The sequence below is a fragment of the Geotrypetes seraphini genome, chromosome 12 (assembly GCF_902459505.1).
Source record: "Geotrypetes seraphini chromosome 12, aGeoSer1.1, whole genome shotgun sequence".
NCBI lineage: Eukaryota > Metazoa > Chordata > Amphibia > Gymnophiona > Dermophiidae > Geotrypetes > Geotrypetes seraphini.
In genome coordinates this window covers 106,166,725-106,189,178 of record NC_047095.1, presented here as the reverse complement: position 1 = coordinate 106,189,178, position 22,454 = coordinate 106,166,725, and the positions used below count along the sequence as shown (strand labels likewise).

Below are 22,454 nucleotides of genomic sequence, written 5' to 3'. Positions count from 1 at the left end.
GACTCAGTACAAGGGATTGTATCAGAATTCTAAATGCTGACATATCAAAATATGCTCTAATGGATCGAACTTTCCAGAGAGTGAAAAAACTCTTTCTGATCAAGGAGTCCACTTGGTCTTCCATGGTTAAGCACTGATCTAGTGTTACACCCAATACCTTCATAGTAGTCTGAATAGGATAACTAAGTTTATTGATACATAGTGGTGTTTTGGTGTCAAGCGGATGTGGTGAAGCTACAAAAAATTTTGTTTTTCTGAATTAAGTTTGTTTGAATTCAGTCATCCATTGCTCCATCAAATTTAGTGCTTCTGCCATGATGTTTCTATGTTTCTAGGGTATGACTTCAGAGGGAGAGCTCTTGCAGGCACAACATCAGGTTGGAGGTTACTGCTCACACAAGGAACATTACAGTGATATAGAGGAAAGGAAAGAGCATGCAGGCGGCACGGAAGGAGCATTAAGAGTGGTTTTAGGGGCTCCGACGGGGGTTTTTGTTGGGGAACTCCTCCACTTTACTTAATACAGATCACGGCGGCATTGTGGGGGGGTTGGAGGGTTGTAACCGCCCTCATTATACTAGAAACTTAAGTGTTTCCCTGTTTTTTAGGGAAAAAGTGAAGTTTTCAGTAAAATGTGGGGGGTTACAACCCCCAAACCCCCCCACAATGCCCCCACAATGCGGCGCGATCTGTATAAAGTAAAGTGGTGGGGTTCCCCCCACACACCCTGTCATTTTCTTCGGCGTGCGCCTCCGCATTGCGCTCAGTTGGCTGCGCGCGCCTTTGTCCCGGTGCGCTTTATACCTGACACCGGCCCAGGCATCTCTCACCCTTACCACGCCTCTAAAATCACCTACATTGGTATAATTCCAGTGTATTTTATTTCAGCACTGGTAGCCACTTTTGACACAGGTTTTTTCCATTTCTAATGGTGCTTTTCTTAGAACACCTACATTTTGGGCATTGTTTACAGAATTTCCCTTTAAATCTTTTCACTGTGGATATCCTGCAAACCTGACTGACATGGGGGAGATCCAGGACTGAGTTGGAAAACAGTGGTTATAGTATGTTACCATTCCCCTGCTGCATACTCCCTCACAATGTCCGAATTAGCTTTAACCTAGGTAACACCTCCTTAGTGAGAAGTGACATACAGTGGCGTACTAAGGGGGGTGCGGGGGGGGAGGTCTGCCCCGGGTGCAAGCCTTTGGGGGGTGCTCCTGGTCCGGTTCCCCCCCCTGCGCCGGGTGTCACGTCTGGAAACAGCCTGCACAAGATCGCAGTGGGTGGGTCGGCTTCTCCTCTACCTCGTGCACACTCAGCGGCCCACCCACTGCCCCACGTCTACCGGAGAGCCGCTCCCTCACGAGAGAAAACAAAGAGAAATGGACAAACTCCCGACGAAACGAAAAGCCCCTCTCATGACACCAAGAAACGTACTAGCAGCGCGTGCCCCCCATGTAGCCAATTAAAAGGAGTGGGGCGGGGCTTCGTCTTCCACGCGCGCATACTCCTGCTTCCTCGGGGCGCCAAAGAAACCTCGAAAGTGGAGGCGGAGTGCCCAAGTCACCAAGGGCGGGACAGTGGCCAACGAGGATTTCGGTCCCTAGGGGAACTGCTCTTTGGACGAGAGCATGCGCCGGAGTAACTAGGGGAAGGGCTGCGCTGCAGCTATGACCTCTCTGAGACCGCGAGGATTTTGACTCCGAGGGGAGCTGCTCTTTGGACGAGAACATGCGCCGGACCTGGTATTGGGGAGAGATGGCATCCTCAGTACTTTATAATGCAAGTGAAACGAGGATTTGGTCAGACTTTTGAAGAGGCTGCAGAAGAAAAATATTATATAAGTCGGGGACATGAGACAGCAAGAAATGGGAACTTTTCTTCCTTCTATTTTTGTGAATGGAAAGGCTGAGGATGTCAGAGAGTTCAGTTAAAATATGTGCTTTATAAGAAAATATAATAATGTGTTTTATAAAGTTTATAGCATTGCTGGCCTACCCGGTAAGGTGTTCCTAGTTGTGGTGGTCGCAGCGTGTTAATGTGTTGAGAGGAAGAGGTGGTCTGGGAAATTCTGCTGAGCAAACTCCGGGCCCATTTCCACCCCCCAGTTAGTCCACTACACTCAACTGGTTCACACACTGAGTAGGTCTTTGGGTGTTGTTTTGAGATCTCTTCCAGTGGTTTGTCAGTATCTCCTTCTGGTCCAAGGAAGGAAACTTTGTTAACCTTAGCATTGACCTACAGAATATGTTTGTAATAGCGCTGCTTGTGTGGCATTAGGCTATGTAGTGATCGAAAGAAAAAACCAGACCTTTGCACATTTTTGCACTATATGGTGGGTGTATGAGGAGATTCACATTTCCTGCACAGCTAAGTCCATGTGAAGTTACCTTGTGCTATATTTGACACCTAGCAAGGTCTCTGTTTGGAAGGAAAGATCTAAACATAAAAATGAAGTGGCCAGAAGTTATGGTAAAAGCAGATAGTGTAGCTGGTTTTAAGAAAGATTTGGACAAATTCCTGGAGGAAAAGTCCATAATCTGTTATTAAGATATGGGGGATGTGTCTGCTTGCCCTGGATCGGTAGCATGGAATGTTGCTACTCTTTGGGTTTTGACCAGGTATTAGTGACCTGGATTGGCTACCATGAGAATGGGCTACTGGGCATGATGGACCATTGGTCTGACCCAGTTAGGCTATTCTTATGTTATGTTCTCATCTGTAGGGGCCTTTGTTTTCACTTCTTATTTTAATGTATTTTTTTTCTGGGAACTTATCAGTGTTTTTTATAATGGGAACAAAAATGGAAGAGAATTAATGTTTGTGGAATGAGGGTGTAACTAATTTCTTCAGCTAAATAATTCAATCCACCTCAAACAGACATAGGAGAACTCACGCACCATTCACACACCCTCCAACCAAAAACGTCAAAAGAAAAAAAACTGTTCGACAACCTCCTAGCCATTCGAGCTGCAACACTCGATCCCCAACTCTACAACCTATTGACTTCGACCACAGACTACAAAACCTTCAAAAAGAAATAAAAACCCTTCTATTCAAAAAACACATAAAACCGAACTAACACAATCAGAACTGTCCCAAGCATCACCTGCAAATACTCCATATGTACTTCTGATGTCATGACAATTCAGTCATAATTTATGTTATGTTATGTTATGTTTGGAATAATGGTTACATATATGAGGTTCAATAAAAGAAAATTTTCACTGCCTGTTTCTATTCTGACCATTGTCATTGTCTGTTTCATTGTCATTACAAAAAAATTTTTTTACATGGTGGGGAGGGGGGTGTCAAAAAATGATGGGCCCCGGGTGCCACATACCCTAGGTACGCCACTGGTGACATAGGCAGTAAAAGTCAGAGAAGTAGCTACCAGTAGCATTTAAGGCAGAGCCAGAGCTAGGTTCAGGAAGCCCAGAAGAGGAGAAGGAAGATGTAAGGCCAGCATACTCCTTGACTTCAGGACCCAGAAGTCCTCTTGGCTGAAGTAAACTAATTCTGTGTATTAACTACATTTGAGCCTGGTTCTGAAGTCTGGCAAAGACAAGATCTCACTATCTGTTTGGTATAGGATTTTTACTAGCAGTTAGATTTGGGGTTAAGCTGTAGGAGTTCCAGCCTCTGCTTACAATTTCAGTGTCAGTAGGTGCCACTGTTCTACATGGCCATAAATGCCATACTTTTTTGTGCTTAGGGTCCTTGGTAGCCACAATTCTGTATGGAACACCTATGTGTGAGTGGCAAGTGGCACACTGAGGATGTGGGATCAAATGGTAGCATTGCTCCTTTAAAAAACTAAGCATTCATTGGAAGTACAGCTCAGATATATCGATCAGTCCTTCTTACTTCCATTGCTTTCGATGAAAACACCCAAGAATTAAATCTAGAACAGTGTTTGCATGGATCTCAGTATTCCCATCCTGTCCCTGCAAGCTCTGCCTTAATTGCACAAGCCTGGTAAGAATGCAGGGAGAGGTAAAATTTTATCACCCAAAGGGGGTTAGGGGGACAGATGTCTTAGGGTTATCCAGGTTTTACCTCCCTTGCTTTCAATTGATATAAAACCCAGGTGTTTCAATCCATCCTCCCTTTTCTACAGCCATATGGTAACTCTAGTTATATTACTAACATTAAACTTATACTTACAAATCTTGAGTAAGAGGCTTCCTCATTAAACCTCCTGGTCAACCTCTTCCAGGTCCTTCTGTAACATAAAATGACATACAAATTCATTTTTATACTGCTATACAGCCAACAATATGCATTACTCATCCATACAGTTACAAAAGAAAATATAGAATTGGAAGTAATTTAATACCTTACCTGTATCAGAGATATCTCCTCTGTGGCCTGGGATCACAAAATAGTGGTGCTCTTTTTGAATAAAGAGGCTGACCAGGAGTTTTGAATCAGCCAAAGGAAAGTTGGGCTGTCTTGCCAACATGATGGAACTTTGTGCATCTGTGCTTATGATGTAATGACATTATACACACTGACATCACAAGGCACTATAGCACTTTCATATTCAAAGCACCTATAAAATAGCCACCTAGGCATGCCTATTTAACATAGTTGCTTTCCAATTAGTTCAGTGCCGCTTAGTGCGATTCAATATAGAGCACCTAATTTTTTTGTGAATCATGTTAAGTGGCACCTATATTGGTGCCTATCTTTTTGGTGCTTCTTATAGAATTTTCCCCTTATAGAGTCAACAGCCAAAGAGGTGGTGTCCGACATGAGGTTCCATTTGCACATCATTAATGGTTATTTATGTGGACTTTTTGTGACATACGGATGTTTTGATAATATTGTCTGGATTTTTATATCAATAAATTGTCATCTATCGAATGACTCCTGAGACATCCAGAGACTTTGTTCCACCTCTTTGGCTTTTGTATATACCAGCAAGTTTGAAACATAGGTCCTCCTTCCTTTTGTTCTGACTCCTTATAGACTCCAATGAATACCCCTGTTCACTAGCGTTGCTTCAAACATCTCACCCCACTCTTATGCCTTCACTGGTTGCCTGTCCAATATTGCATTCCTTTCAGAATCCTTTGCCTAACCCATAAGATGCTTCATTCCTGTCAACCTTCCTATCTATCATCCCTGGTCAGTCCCCTTCCCAAGTCCTACATTCCCTTGATGGAAACCGTTTGATTCTCCCTAACCTAAAAACAGGCCTATTATGAATCTTTCAAGAACCTCAGCTTTCATTGCCCCAGAAAGATCTCTCTCCCTACGTCTAGAATCAACCATTGCCAAATTTATGTTACTTAAATATGACCTGTTTAAATGGATCCTCCCACACAATCGCCTTCTCGTTGATGGTAAAATCCTTCCCCAGTGGAGCATAAGGGTTATAACTTCCAACTATTTCATTTCTCCATGTATTATTGGGTAGCAAGTAGATATTTCTAATATCATATCCAGTGGCAAGATCACCGTTCTCATCAAAAAACATTTCCTCACCCAGAACGTCCTTAAAGTGCAGGTTCTTTAGATAATGATGAAGCTAATGGAAAAGCAAATTAATTTTATTTGTGAAAATAATCACAGGGATACACTGCAAACTTGAAGCACATATAATCTGCTCCTGATTTTATGAATGGATTTCCTTTTGAAGCAACATGGAATAGTCACATTTGTTTGCTTACATGTCATTTCCAACATTAAACTACTGAAAAAAACTACACTGGACAAGTTGGACAATTTGTATTTAATTTCCTGCCGTGTAGAAATTGAATGGATGTGCACTTCAAACATTTTCAGTTTGGTTCATCTTTGGACTTAAAACCATTTCCATTGTTCACTTCATTCTTTATCATTAAAATCAATGGGGAAAGCAATTTTGCACATGGCTGCCTAATAGCTGGTCTATGGACTCCACCTGGGGAAAATCTACACTTTTAGTTACTGTGCAGTCAAAGCTCAAATAGTATCCCTATGGAGAACAAGTAAAGGTTGCGAAGGTGAAATGAGCAAAAGCAAGCTATAGTTACCTGGAAAGAGAAGACAAAGCAGGTGGGGCACAATATGGGGCAGACCACCCACCTGCATCAGCATTGTAATATGTAGCCACCTGTCCCCTGGGGGTTCATAATCTGCCCATTATCCTATACCAATGATGTCACCAGAGAGCAGGTCAGAGAGAAGGCTGGGCCTAATAAGGTTGCATGGTGTATGTCATAAGCAGTGGTGGAAACCTGACATGCCAATCCACAAATCCAGTTCCATCCAAGTTCCCATTACAAATGTCCCTAACCAAACTCCCTATGTAGACAGGTGCACTGCTGGCCCCAAGTAGGAGGCAACATGTACTGATATTGGTCACATTTCACCTACACTAACCATTTCCCTATCTGTTCCTCACAGCCTGCACTTGGATTCCAGCCCCCTAAAGTCTCTTCACCCTACAGACCCACACTCATTTGGAAAACTGCCTATAGGTCCTCAAAGTATAGGAGTGTTGTCTAACACTAGCAACCTGTCAGATACAAACCAGCAGGTAGGAACAGGCAGTGCCTAGACTAGAGTTTGCTCTCCATTATACATGTTTCCTTGCCCCAACCAACATGGCAGAGAGTTTTGGAAGAGACAGGTGCATCATATCTATATTTTTGCAATGATAGACATTGGAGGTGAAAGAAGGGAATCATACTTTACCTTAAGACAAGCAGGCAGCATATTCTCACATGTTTGTGACATCATCCAGAGATCCCGGTTCAGACAGTGCTAATACTACACTGTCACTTTAAGTTTGTAGAAACTTCACGACTGCCCACACCATGTTCATGTGAGTGTCTTCCTGCATGATGTTGGCTTATGGCTCCTTAGTTCTTCATTTCCGTGTATCAAAAAGGAAAAATTATGTTCTTACCTGTTAATTTTATTTCATTTAAATGCAGCAGATGAATCCAGAGAACAATGGGATAGCACACGTCTACCACAGGCGGAGATAGAGAAACTGATTAACAGGTGGTCCTATTGGCTGGCACTCCTCCTGTATCTTCAGTATAGCTCCTTGCCCAAGCATCCATAACCATCAATAGGAATAGCATGTAAAAAACATCCTTCTCATAACAAATCTCAAAAGGCAATAATACAGAATACAACCATCAATAACAACAAACTTCAAAAGTTGCAAAAGAAAAACCAACAGACAATATCCAGAAAAGGTGGGGCTCTGGATTCATCTGCTGTGTCTAAAGGAAAGAAAATTAACAGGTAAGAACATAATTTTTCCTTCTTAGCAACAGCAGCAGAAGGATCCAGAGACCAATGGGATGTAGCAAAGCAATCCTCAATCTGGGTGGGAAGCAAACGCCGCCTCTGCAATAACTGAAGCACTAAACGCATCCACCGCATGCGCCCCCACATCCAACCGGTAATGCTGAGATAAAAAAACTCTTGGAAAACCAAGTAGCCATGAGACAAAACTCCTCCAAGGAAAAAACCTCTGGACTGAGTCTAAGAAGTAGCCATCGCTCTGGTGGAATGGTCATGAAGTCCTTTCACCAACCGCTTCCCTGTCATCAAGCAAGCGTAAATATTGTCCTTCTGGACCCATTGAGAGATGGAGGCTTTGGACGCCGCCACACGTTTTAGGCGTCCCTTGAAGAATATAAAAAGGTGATCTAAACAACTAAAAGTCGTTAGAAACCTAGCTCGAGGAGAACGCTATGCACTTTCAAAAAATGCAGTGAATAAAAGCACGGCTCCCCTTTCTCCTCCCAGGAAGAAGGAAGGAAAAGTGAGAGTGTCATAAAAGAAAGGATGACACCTCCTTAGAAAGAAATTGTGGTACCATCCGAACTGACACCCCAGATTTTGTAAATCAGAAATAGGAATCCCCACCGAACAAGGCCTACAACTCAGATAACTGCCGAGCTGAAGAAACCCCGTATTCAACGGCACAGCCCTTTAGAGTCTCAAAAGACAAGGATGAAATGAAGTCTTCGGTAAACTGCAAAGAAGTACCTTAAGACTGTACTCCGGACAGGGCTTTCTAAGAGGTGTACGAATATACCATACTCCGTTTAGGAACTAAACTACATGAAGCTGAGAAGTAAGCGAAGAGCAATATACCTAGCCCTTGTAACAAGCTAAGAATGGCACTTAAAGCTGAAGGGAATTAAACGCTAAGCCTTTGGCAATACACTTGTGCCAAAAGAGAACTCTGGAAGGGTGCAAATATTGAGAAGTACCCAAGAAAGGTAAAACCTCCAAAAGGAAGCAGAAGCCACAGGTGAAGACGTCTGTATCGCCTGGATAAGAGAAGAAACAACCTGCTTCGCATAACCCTTACACGTCAGTCATGACTTTTCAAAAGCTAGGTCGTACTACCAAAGTAGTATGAATATCCATGTTGATTGGACCCTAGGGGAGCAAATCCAGAGATACTAGGAAACTCAACAGTCTGGCTGTCGAAAGACTCATCAGGTCCGCATAGCAAGGATGGTGCAGCCAATCCAGAGATTCTACAAATACTGTGCCCTGAAAGGGAGCTTGAGATGGCAAATCCAAGTCATCATCAGCCATGGGAAAACACTGAAAACAGAGAAATTAGAGGCGAGAAAGAAGCCACGCTGCTACCCCCTTTGACTCACACTCCTTGGGCCTGCCAAAGAAGCTAGGAAGCTTATAATTTCGAGACGAGGCCATGAGGTCTAGTTCCAGGAGATCTCACCCTCATAAAAAGAGCTGGAATGCCTGAGCCAAAATTGTCAATATCCAGGATGTAGAAGATTTCACTATTACTAACATTTACACTTTTTAGAGCGTACACAGCGCTGTACACTGTAACATATAATAAATGGGCCATGCTCAGATTTCACGGAGAGAAAGTCTATCCAAACTCTTTTCCTGACTCATAAAATGATCTGCCAATAAAAGAGAAAGATGAGGGTCCACCCATTGAAGTAGAACCACAACTTTACCCACCAACTGAGTACATCACCTACTGCCCAGGCTGTAGAGAAATACCCCCATCATAATACTGACTGAAAAGACCTTCAGAGTCATTCTGGAAGAATGGTCTGAAGCGCCAGAAAGGCAGCCTAACCATGCTCCAGAGTAGAAAAATGAACAAGTACTGAGTCGCCTCTTAAGACCAGACTCCTGGAGCTGAGGATGGAAGGCACCAAGCCCCCCAACCCGACAGCCCGGGATGTTTGGTGACCATGAGTTAGTCCAGCAAAAACCGAGGCATGTCTTTGAAAAGAGAAATCTCGCTGAGCCACCATATCATACAGAGCGATGCTTGAGGAGCCTACCAAATAATTGGAGCCCTGAGATACCGGGAACCATCAGAACAAAAGCGACTGCTGTAGCGTTATAATGGGAAAGCAAGCCAAAGTTCCCAGTGGAGTCAGCAACATGGATCCTAGAACTTGTACAGAATCCCATACTCTTGGTCATGGTGACCGAAGAAGAATGCAAGTCTGAGACTGTGACCCATCGCCCTAGTCTCTGGGAAGAAACACATCTCCCCGATATACCTATAAATAGTACAGAAGAAAAGAACGCTGTGCAAATTCGAAGATTCACATCCTAAGAACTGAGGAAAAGAAACCACCTTTTTCATGTCAGTAAAATAGCGTACCACACCGCAGATGAGTTCTATAGGATTGAGTGACACATTGACGAAATGGGTTGGGAACTGGCTTGGAGGTAGGCTTCAGAGGGTAGTGGTGAACGGCACCCCCTCCGAAATGATGGAGGTAATCAGTGGAGTGCCGCAGGGCTCGGTCCTGGGTCCGATCCTATTCAACATCTTTATAAGAGACTTGGCAGAAGGGCTGCAAGGTAAAATAACATTATTCGCCGATGACGACAAACTAAGCAATGTAGTGGGCAAAAGCACAACAGAGATAAATTCAATGTCCGACAACATGATGCACGACCTATTCCTACTGGAGCACTGGTCTAGGTCCTGGAAACTTAGCTTCAATGCCAAAAAATGCAAAGTCATGCACCTGGGCAGCCAAAATCCATGCAAGACTTACACCCTTAATGGCGAGATCCTAAGAACTGAAGCAGAACGAGACTTAGGGGTGATCATCAGTGAGAACATGAAGACTGCCAATCAAGTGGAGCAAGCTTCATCCAAGGCAAGGCAAATCATAGGTTGCATACGCAGGAGTTTCCTCAGCCGTAAGCCTGAAGTCATTATGCCATTGTATAGATCCATGGTGAGGCCCCACCTGGAATACTGTGTGCAATTCTGGAGGCTGCATTACCATAAGGATGTGCTGAGACTGGAGTCGGTCCAGAAAATGGCCACCCGGATGGTCTCGGGTCTCGGGACTCAAGGATCTCCCATATGAGGAATTGCTGGATAAGTTGCAGCTGTACTCACTCGAGGAACGCAGAGAGAGGGGTGACATGATCAAGACATTCAAGTATCTCACGGGCCGCATCGAGGTGGAAGAAGATATCTTCTTTTTCAAGGGTCCCACGGCAACAAGGGGGCATCCGTGGAAAATTAGGTGCGGGAAACTGCACGGGGACACCAGGAAATTATTTTTCACTGAAAGGGTGGTTGATCGCTGGAATAGTCTTCCACTTCAGGTTATTGAGGCCAGCAGCGTGCCTGATTTTAAGGCCAAATGGGATAGACACGTGGGATCTATTCACAGAGAAAGGTAGGGGAGGGTCATTGGGTTGGGCAGACTAGATGGGCCATGGCCCTTATCTGCCGTCTATTTCTATGTTTCTATGTTTCTAAATGGCCCGACTGGAAGACATCCGAATCAAGCAGTCAGTCAAGAAGAAAGTAGGTGAATCGCCTGGTAGTGCCAAAACGGTACCACTGCAAACATTTTCTAAAATGTTCGTGAAGCCTTGGGTAGGCGAAATGGCATATGCCAAAACCGAAAGCTCTGCTCCAAGAGAGGCAAGCAAACCTAGTGCCAATTCGGAGTCCATAGTGAAAATGTATATATTCTCCCAGTTTTTCTGCAGAAATGTGTAACCCTGAGAAACTAATTCAGCAGAATGGGATCCAGCCTGCTCAATGCCCCCGTCTTGGGCACCATGCAGTAAGTGGAACAACGTCCCTTAGTTCCTGTAGAACTATAAGAACTGCCCTGAGGACCAGTAACACTTAAAAGGGAAACACAAAACATAGAGACTCCAAGAACGAACCTGAGGAGGATGCAAAGTTGCAAGCATCCTGAAAAATGTTCACAGCCTCCTGACCTTGTGTCTTCCCCCTCATGAGAAAGCCTGAAGAGTCATTGGAAGAAGTCAAGATCTCCTCTGAATAAAGTGCAGAAGGTCAGGGAATGGCAGGATGAGAACTGTAGGATCTGTAAGAAGAAATAAATTCTCCTAGGAAAAATCAAGTTTTGCAATGTAAAGAAGAATATACTGGTACCATGAAAACAGTACTAACTCCATGCAACGTGAGCGAAATACGTATATCATTTAAAGTGAATACGTACTAGACGCAATCAAGATGTTGCATCTACCGCCCCGTGGAAAACAACATCCTAACAGGTATCAGACAAAGCTCACATTGCTAATGAAAGCTTCAGGGATGAGGCTAACAGTCACATAGCGAGTGCTCCTCCATGGTTTTGATAGAATAGGTAACTGGCCCCTGGTTAGAAGGAGCTGTACAGCCCTTCCTGTCTGGTCGAGGGGGTCCGTCTAGCATGTGCCATGAGAAAATGGCAACAGGAGAAACCAGCGTGATAAGCATGTAAATCTGAAGTCCAGGCCCCCTCTGAAATAGTGAAAGAGAGTCCAGGCCACAGGAAGATGCGAAGTGTCATTATTCCCATAGAGACAGCCCAAACTTGGAAACTGTTTGTACTACCTTTAGGAATATATATCCTATAGTATTTTAGCCCATTACATTAACGGGTGCTAGAGTAGACATCTATTTTGGGGTTGTTTTTTTCTTTGTCTCTTTCTCCTTGGATGCTGTCTGTCTGTCATTCTTTCTGTCTGTGTCTCTCCCTGGCCCCCTGTCTATCTTTCTTTCTGTCTCTGTATTTCTCTGTTGTGCCATGCCTGCCTGTCTCTCAGTGGCCTCCTTCCTATGTCCATACTGTCCCATCCTATGTCCTTAGTGCCCTCAGTGCCTCCTATGTCCTTAGTACCCCAGTTCTTCCTTCCCATATCCTTAGTGCCCCCAGTGCCTCCTTTCCATGTCTTTAGTGCCCCCAGTGCATCCGTCCTGTGTCCTTAGTGCCCCCAGTGCCTCCTTCCCGTGTCCTTAGTGACCCAGTGCCTCTGTCCTGTGTCCTTAGTGCCCCTTCCTATGTCCTTAGTGGCCCCCAGTGCCTCCTTCCTATGTCCCCCCTCACTGCCTTCCAGACTTTGAGCCAACTCCACCTCCGAAGACAGCCTGCCTGCCTCCCTCCCATCCCCCTGTGTAGTAGACCCAATGAGCAGCATCTTTAAATTTGTACCCCCTCCCATCCCCCCCTGTGTAGTAGAACCGGTGATCAGCCTGTTTCCGTTTTTCCCTGCCCCCGCCCCGTGCATCCGACCCCATTGACCCTCCCATCCGCCCCTCCCACAGCGAGATTACCTCGGCGTTTCATTTCCGGCTCCGGGTAGGTTTGTCGGCTGCGCCTCTGCCCGGGTTGGGGGGAGGGAAGGAGGCGGTCGACATCCGACTCGGGCCGCCGCGCCGCAGGAGAAGCAGTGCTCAACTTAAAAGCCAGAAGGGTTGTTTTTTTATGTGAGTGGCACAGTTAATCTGTCCTTTCCAGGTTTGGCTGTCGCGGTCGACATCCAACTCGGAGGGGGGGGAGGAAGAGAGAGAGCGGAGAGGCGGCGACCGGTGCGTCTTTCAACAGGGAGCAGGACAGACCGTAAGCCGCGCATGCTCACTTCCTATGTGTCGCTACAGCTCACGGAAAACCGGCGCACACATAGGAAGTGCGCATGCGCGGCCTAGCGTTTTATTATATTAGATGCCACTACTAGACACATGCAGCACAGCACAGAGGCCCAAATAAGAAGGATAGTTACCAACAGACAAAGACTCAATCTACAGGGACCCCAAGAGAGACAATGAGATACATAGTAACATAGTAACATAGTAACATAGTAGATGACGGCAGATAAAGACCCGAATGGTCCATCCAGTCTGCCCAATCTGATTCAATTTAAATTATTTTATTTTATTTTTTTTCTTCTTAGCTATTTCTGGGCGAGAATCCAAAGCTTTACCCGGTACTGTGCTTGGGTTCCAACTGCTGAAATCTCTGTTAAGACTTACTCCAGCCCATCTACATCCTCCCAGCCATTGAAGCCCTCCCCTGCTCATCCTCCTCCAAACGGCCATGCACAGACACAGACCGTACAAGTCTGCCCAGTAACTGGCCTAGTTCAATCTTTAATATTATTTTCTGATTCTAAATCTTCTGTGTTCATCCCACGCTTCTTTGAACTCAGTCACAGTTTTACTCTCCACCACCTCTCTCGGGAGCGCATTCCAGGCATCCACCACCCTCTCCGTAAAGTAGAATTTCCTAACATTGCCCCTGAATCTACCACCCCTCAACCTCAAATTATGTCCTCTGGTTTTACCATTTTCCTTTCTCTGGAAAAGATTTTGTTCTACGTTAATACCCTTTAAGTATTTGAACGTCTGAATTATATCTCCCCTGTCTCTCCTTTCCTCTAGGGTATACATATTCAGGGCTTCCAGTCTCTCCTCATACGTCTTCTGGCGCAAGCCTCCTATCATTTTTGTCGCCCTCCTCTGGACCGCCTCAAGTCTTCTTACGTCTTTCGCCAGATACGGTCTCCAAAACTGAACACAATACTCCAATTGGGGCCTCACCAATGACCTGTACAGGGGCATCAACACCTTCTTCCTTCTACTGACTACGCCTCTCTTTATACAGCCCAGAATCCTTCTGGCAGCAGCCACTGCCTTGTCACACTGTTTTTTCGCCTTTAGATCTTCGGACACTATCACCCCAAGGTCCCTCTCCCCGTCCGTGCATATCAGCTTCTCTCCTCCCAGCATATACGGTTCCTTCCTATTATTAATCCCCAAATGCATTACTCTGCATTTCTTTGCATTGAATTTTAGTTGCCAGGCATTAGACCATTCCTCTAACTTTTGCAGATCCTTTTTCATATTTTCCACTCCCTCTTCGGTGTCTACTCTGTTACAAATCTTGGTATCATCTGCAAAAAGGCACACTTTTCCTTCTAACCCTTCAGCAATGTCACTTACATACTTATTGAACAGGATTGGCCCCAGCACCGAACCCTGAGGGACTCCACTAGTCACCTTTCCTTCCTTCGAGCGACTTCCATTAACCACCACCCTCTGGCGTCTGTCCGACAGCTAGTTTCTGATCCAGTTCACCACTTTGGGTCCTAACTTCAGCCCTTCAAGTTTGTTCAACAGCCTCTTATGAGGAACTGTATCAAAGGCTTTGCTGAAATCCAAGTAAATTACATCTAGCATATGTCCTCGATCCAGCTCTCTGGTCACCCAATCAAAAAAATTCAATCAGGTTCGTTTGGCACGATTTACCTTTTGTAAAGCCATGTTGCCTCGGATCCTGTAACCCATTAGATTCAAGGAAATACACTATCCTTTCTTTCAGCAACACTTCCATTATTTTTCCAACAACTGAAGTGAGGCTCACCGGCCTGTAGTTTCCTGCTTCATCCCTGTGACCACTTTTATGAATAGGGACCACATCCGCTCTCCTTCAATCCCCAGGAATCACTTCCGTCTCCAGAGATTTGTTGAACAAGTCTTTAATAGGACTCGCCAGAACCTCTCTGAGCTCCCTTAGTATCCTGGGATGGATCCCGTCTGGTCCCATCGCTTTGTCCACCTTCAGTTTTTCAAGTTGCTCATAAACACCCTCCTCCGTGAACGGCGCAGAATCTACTCCATTTTCTCGTGTAACTTTGCCAGACAATCTCGGTCCTTCTCCAGGATTTTCTTCTGTGAACACAGAACAGAAGTATTTGTTTAGCACATTTGCTTTCTCCTCACCCGTGTGAAATATAGGGCACTATCTTACTGCTGATCTCAATGTGCTGTGATTTGCCGTATGTTGACCCAGTTCGGAGACAAACCAAGACTGGGTGACCTAGCACAGGTCAGAGTCTCTCTGGTAATCCCCTTGAGTGCTAACCCTAGAGTCTGATTAAACTAGCAGCTTCCTTCAAGTGAATACAGCAGGAACACAGACATAGACACATAAATCTGGCCAAGCTTGTCTCAAAGCTGGTGAAACATGTACAACTTGTCTGAACCGGAAAGGAGAGAAGCCACAGCATACCCTGCCCAAAGTCAGCTGGAAATAAACTACCGGAATGCTGCAGCTCTCCCGCCATCGCTGGAGACCAAGCGCACGTCTGATTCTCGCTGACACATGGCCGCTGCATCAACACTCCTAGAAACATAGTCATATTCAAGCCCCGCAAAATTTACCCTGCTGCGGCCTGCATAGAAAGAAAATAAGATTCGGGGAATAACTAGAAGAACGGTGCGGTGCTTCCCACAGCACCGGAAAAGACATGTCCCATCTCATGCGCATTGCTATAAACCAGTACCTGCACAATCAGCTGCACAAAGCCGTTACAAACACCGATGAAAGAGAGCCTTGGAATAAACAGGACTACTACTGCTACACTGAAACCCAATGAGGAGAACAAGTGTGAGCATGAAATCACACCGCAACTTCCACGCAGTAACCAACAAGGAAACCAAACATGTCCATGCAAAGTGCGGGAAAGTCCCGGCTCCCTCAACTGATTTTTAGTCATAAAATATAGCCTCAATAAAATATCCATTCCTTAAATATACATTGACTGAACCCACAGTACTAAGACTCCCAAACAGAACCTGAAGTTCAAACAACAGTAAAAAACACATACATTCTCACAAGCTTGTTGTTAGGGCTGGTTGAAGCCAGTAAGAGTTGGTTGTGCAGCACTAACAGGGCAGAATGTAGCAACTGTGGTCTTCCTTTTTTTTTTAAACAGAGAAGGGAAAGAAGAAAAAAATTGAGACCCAGTCAGACCCTCTAGCAATGGAGGGAGGGTGAGGCAGGGACCTGAGGGGCCCAGGCATAACCCCTAAAGCCGGCACCATTCAGCCAGACACCTCTGTCTCATTGAAAAGAAATCTCAACAGGAGAAATAGAATGGCAGTCTCACTAAAGAGAAACCTCAACAGGAGAAAATAATTTTCCAGTCACAGCCAGAATTCAGGAGCTAGTTGAATAGTGACCATCACTTGCTGGAAGATAGAGCATACTGAAGATACAGGAGGAGTGCCAGCCAATAGGCCACCTGTTAATCAGTTTCTCTATCGCCGCCTGCTGGTAAATGTATGCTATCCCATTGGTCTCTGGATTCATCTGCTTCTGTTGCTAAGGAAAGTTGTATTCCCATCAATGTTTCTCTTTTTTACCCTTGACTTTATTTATTTCTTTGTTTTGTTGCTGTTGTGTTTTTCTTCGGTCTGGAAAAAAAAAAAAAATATATATATATATATATCTTTTCTTTTTTGTTCATCAATTGGGCCCTTCTTTATTCCACTTTAACAGCATTTCATCTTCCGTGTTGGCCACTGAGTCTTTTGACTTTGCCGCAGAGATTTTTCCATCCATGTCTAAGCTTTCAAACATCTATTTTGTTGTTGATTATTTTTATTGGTGAAACAGAAGCACTACAGAAAACAGTACAGTTCATCAGTGCAACAAGCCAGGTAGAAAAATGACTCTCACACCAACATAAACCCATATGCAATCCTCAGAGCCTTACCTCTATGTCCCCCACCGGGCGGTATATTACCACTTAGCCATACTGTGGAATCAAGTAGCAGCAGTCAGACAAAGATGAGTCAAGCATGTATGCCATAAGTGCTGGTATCCAGTTTTCCTACTGCTGTCATTTTCAGAAAAGCCATGCAATTCCCAATAAGCCATTTTTCACGTAGACAATTCCATGCCTTCAATTGGGGAAGGTCCTCATCCATCCAGACTAAGAGAATGCCCCTTTTTACCAGCAGAAGCACACAAAGTACAAACTTACACTGCATTGGGGGCAGTGCATGCTATTCCAGGGCATCAGGATATAAATCCTGTGTTTTAGGGTAGCACTGATAGAACCTGCAGTTTTGTTTAAAATACTGTGTTTTAGGTGGTATAGAGCTTATATTTCTGACTCACTAGTTTTTAGCCATTGTGTCTGATTAGGTGGAGAAGGGAGGGGCTCTGTTTTACTTCTAAGGTTAATTGCATTATCTTTGGGACATTGCTGAAACAAGGCTGCCCTGTGAACTTCTAAAAGCTAAGTTACTCAACATTTCATATTCTGCTCTTTTGACTGGTTTTCAGCATTATATCTGCTTAATTTCTCTTCTCCTCCCTGTTTCTTACTAAAAAAAATATAAAAAAGCACAAAAAAATCCTTCTCTTTCCTCTGTTAAATCTTATTTCCTCTTCCTGCAGTTTTGTTTAAAATACTGTGTTTTAGGTGGTATAGAGCCTATATTTCTGCCTTACTAGTAGTCTTACTTATAGTCCCACCAACCCCAGGGACCACTATTCATATATAGAGACCCATATAATCAGGACTTCACAACCAATCAAGATGACCTTTATTCTATGCAATCACTGTGGTGCTTTAATTCCAAGACATACTATTTGGAGGCTTAAGGCTTGCCCCATCTGTCTTCAACTTGCCAGTATTAAGGAGGAGCTCTGCAAACTTAAACAGGAATTGAATACAATTAAAGCAGCTTCCATCACTCCACAAAATCATACCAACCTACCACCTCTACCTCAAAGAATAAAACAGCCCAGGAATAAATGGGTCACAGTAGGCTCAGGAAGACTGCGACATGTAACACAGAAACATCCACCTTCACTAATATTACCTCTACAGAATTCCTTCGCTCCACTAGTGCACTGCGATACTCAGGAAAACAGGAGGGAGGTGGGACTGGAACCAATGAAGGAAACTCAAGAGAACAAGAGCACCCTAAGTACAAATAAAAAAGCCAAAAACAGAAAACTATTACTGTTGGGGGATTCCATCATCAGAGGCATTAACCTTGGAACACAGGGCGAGGAGTCCAAAATAGTGAAATGTCTTCCAGGATCCTCAGCTACCAGGAGTTCCAGGCAAATACTGACTATAATTAAGGAAGAAACTAAGGATTTTAACACTGATGTTGTTATCCATCTGGGAACAAATGACCTGGCCAACAACTCCACACTTGCAGCACAGAAAGCTTTTCGGGAGCTTGGTGAGGGCATGAAACCTTTTGTAAAGACTTTAGCTTTTTCTGAAATACTGCCTGCATATGGAAAAGGAGAGCAAAGAATGAAAAACACAGAGGACTTTAATAGATGGCTCAGAGCCTGGTGTCATCAAGAAGGCTTCAGGTACATAGGAGGATGGGGAAATACATGGAAGGACAAGAAGCTATATTGCACTGATGGGCTACATATTACTACAGCAGGAAAAAGAAACCTTGCAGAGAAATTTAGACAATATTTTTCTAGGCATTTAAACTAGAAGGTGGGGGTGGTGTATGTACGAAGGACAATTATAGAGACCACCCGCGGCAAAAGAAAAGATGTGATAGTAGTAAAGGCTGCAACATAAGCAATATCAGCAACTCATTTCTTAGTATTGCAACGGAAAGTGAAACGACACAAAAATCCATACGAAAAAGGAGATTATCGCTGAAAAATAGCTGGAAAGCGATGACCACAAATGCTCGCAGTCTAAGCAACAAAGTTCATGATCTGCAAGCCCTGATATTAGAGGCAGATCTAGATATTGTTGCTATCACAGAGACATGGTTCAGTGAATCACATGGATGGGATGCAAACATACCGGGATATAATCTTTTTAAGAAGGACAGAGATGGTCATAAAGGTGGAGGAGTAGCTCTCTATGTAAAGATCAATATCCAAGCGACCGAAATGCAAGGGACCTGGGGAGAGGAAGAAGCGATATGGATTGCTCTGAAAAGAGAAGATGGAACTTCTATCTACGTGGGTGTAGTCTACAAACCTCCGACTCAATCGCAGCAAATTGATAAGGATCTGATTGTGGATATCCAAAAGTTTGGAAGGAAAGAGGAGGTTCTGGGAGATTTCAACCTGCCGGATGCGGACTGGAATGTTCCGTCTGCGGAATCGGAAAGAAGTAGGGAGATTGTGGATGCCTTTCAAGAGGCTCTGCTCAGACAAATGGTGACGGAACCCACAAGGGAAAAAGCGATATTGGATCTGATCCTCACAAATGGAGAGAGTATCTCTAATGTTCGAGTGGGTGCTCACCTGGGTAGTAGCGATCATCAAACGGTTTGGTTTGATATAACGGCTAAAGTGGAGAGCGGCCGCACGATATTTAAAGTCCTAGATTTCAAACGTACGGACTTTAATGCAATGGGAAAGTACCTGAAGAAAGAGCTGTTAGGATGGGAGGACATAAGAGAAGTGGAAAGACAGTGGTCTAAGCTGAAAGGAGCGATAAAAATGGCTACGGACCTTTATGTGAAGAAAATCAATAAAAACAAGAGAAAAAGGAAGCCGATATGGTTCTCCAACCTAGTGGCTGAGAAAATAAAGGCGAAAGAGTTGGCGTTCATGAAATATAAAAAAACCCAAGAAGAGGAGAGCAGAAAGGACTACAGGGTGAAATTGAAAGAAGCCAAGAGAGAAATACGTTTGGCGAAGGCACAGGCGGAAGAACAAATGGCTAAAAATGTAAAAAAGGGAGATAAAAATTTTTTCAGATATATTAGTGAAAGGAGGAAGATAAAAAATGGAATTGCTAGGCTAAAAGATGCTGGGAACAAATATGTGGGGAGTGATGAGGAGAAAGCAAATGTGCTAAACAAATACTTCTGTTCTGTATTCACAGAAGAAAATCCTGGAGAAGGACCGAGATTGTCCGGCAAAGTTACACGAGAAAATGGAGTAGATTCTGCGCCGTTCACGGAGGAGGGTGTTTATGAGCAACTTGAAAAACTGAAGGTGGACAAAGCGATGGGACCAGACGGGATCCATCCCAGGATACTAAGGGAACTCAGAGAGGTTCTGGCGAGTCCTATTAAAGACTTGTTCAACAAATCTCTGGAGACGGGAGTGATTCCTGGGGATTGGAGGAGAGCGGATGTTGTCCCTATTCATAAAAGTGGTCACAAGGATGAAGCAGGAAACTACAGGCCGGTGAGCCTCACTTCAGTTGTTGGAAAAATAATGGAAGTGTTGCTGAAAGAAAGGATAGTATATTTTCTTGAATCTAATGGGTTACAGGATCCGAGGCAACATGGCTTTACAAAAGGTAAATTGTGCCAAACAAACCTGATTGAATTTTTCGATTGGGTGACCAGAGAGCTGGATCGAGGACATATGCTAGATGTAATTTACTTGGATTTCAGCAAAGCCTTTGATACAGTTCCTCATAGGAGGCTGTTGAACAAACTTGAAGGGCTGAAGTTAGGACCCAAAGTGGTGAACTGGGTCAGAAACTGGCTGTCGGACAGACGCCAGAGGGTGGTGGTTAATGGAAGTCGCTCGAAGGAAGGAAAGGTGACTAGTGGAGTCCCTATGGGTTCGGTGCTGGGGCCAATCCTGTTCAATATGTATGTAAGTGACATTGCTGAAGGGTTAGAAGGAAAAGTGTGCCTTTTTGCAGATGATACCAAGATTTGTAACAGAGTAGACACCGTAGAGGGAGTGGAAAATATGAAAAAGGATCTGCAAAAGTTAGTGGAATGGTCTAATGCCTGGCAACTAAAATTCAATGCAAAGAAATGCAGAGTAATGCATTTGGGGATTAATAATAGGAAGGAACCGTATATGCTGGGAGGAGAGAAGCTGATATGCACGGACGGGGAGAGGGACCTTGGGGTGATAGTGTCCGAAGATCTAAAGGCGAAAAAACAGTGTGACAAGGCAGTGGCTGCTGCCAGAAGGATTCTGGGCTGTATAAAGAGAGGCGTAGTCAGTAGAAGGAAGAAGGTGTTGATGCCCCTGTACAGGTCATTGGTGAGGCCCCACTTGGAGTATTGTGTTCAGTTTTGGAGACCGTATCTGGCGAAAGACGTAAGAAGACTTGAGGCGGTCCAGAGGAGGGCGACGAAAATGATAGGAGGCTTGCGCCAGAAGACGTATGAGGAGAGACTGGAAGCCCTGAATATGTATACCCTAGAGGAAAGGAGAGACAGGGGAGATATTTAACGTAGAACAAAATCTTTTCCAGAGAAAGGAAAATGGTAAAACCAGAGGACATAATTTGAGGTTGAGGGGTGGTAGATTCAGGGGCAATGTTAGGAAATTCTACTTTACGAAGAGGGTGGTGGATGCCTGGAATGCGCTCCCGAGAGAGGTGGTGGAGAGTAAAACTGTGACTGAGTTCAAAGAAGCGTGGGATGAACACAGAAGATTTAGAATCAGAAAATAATATTAAAGATTGAACTAGGCCAGTTACTGGGCAGACTTGTACGGTCTGTGTCTGTGCATGGCCGTTTGGAGGAGGATGGGCAGGGGAGGGCTTCAATGGCTGGGAGGGTGTAGATGGGCTGGAGTAAGTCTTAACAGAGATTTCGGCAGTTGGAACCCAAGCACAGTACCGGGAAAAGCTTTGGATTCTCGCCCAGAAATAGCTAAGAAGAAAAAAAAAAAAAATTTAAATTGAATCAGGTTGGGCAGACTGGATGGACCATTCAGGTCTTTATCTGCCGTCATCTACTATGTTACTATGTTACTATGTTAGGATAGCCAAGAACCAGAAGCTTTTTTTTTTTTTTTTTTTTTTTTAGTTCAATAAATTTTTATTGAGTATTTTGGAAAAATACAATGAGCAATTCAAATACATATAACAACATTTTGTATATATATGATCTATAAATATGCAATTAACTATAAAGGACCATAATATTAAGAAAAGCTCAGAGTAATGAAATTATTTGTGAAGATTGTATGAGAAAAGAAAATGAGATAGAATAGAATAAAAATTAAAAGAGAAAGGAAATAAAGAGAAAAAAGTGAAGAATAGATAGGGGAAGACAGAAGTGTCTACAAAGTAGAGCGAACATATGAATCTAAGAATGACCAGGATGATTTTTTATTTTTCATATTCATGGATATTCGGAGCGAAACTCTATTTTCATATGCATATGATTCATATCTATGGTACATACAAAGAGAGTTCCACCAAAACGTATAATTTAATGACGAAGATAGTTTCCAATTTTTTAAAATATGCATGAGAGCAGTCACGATCATGGTATCAATAAGTTTAGGAGGGCAATTTGATTGTGTGAAACAGGGATGTTGAGATCGAAGGATTATAATGTCCATAGAAATCTCTTCCGAGCAGTTAGTGATAGATTGTATGGTGTTCCAGACTTGGGTCCAAAAAGAGCGGACCAAAGTACAATGGAGAAACATATGATCAAG

General features: G+C 43.9%; 1 pseudogene; it reads right to left on the bottom strand.

The window, feature by feature from the left end:
* The window catches only part of LOC117346243, a 77,024-nt pseudogene that overhangs the window by 16,610 nt on the left and 37,960 nt on the right, over positions 1 to 22,454 (bottom strand).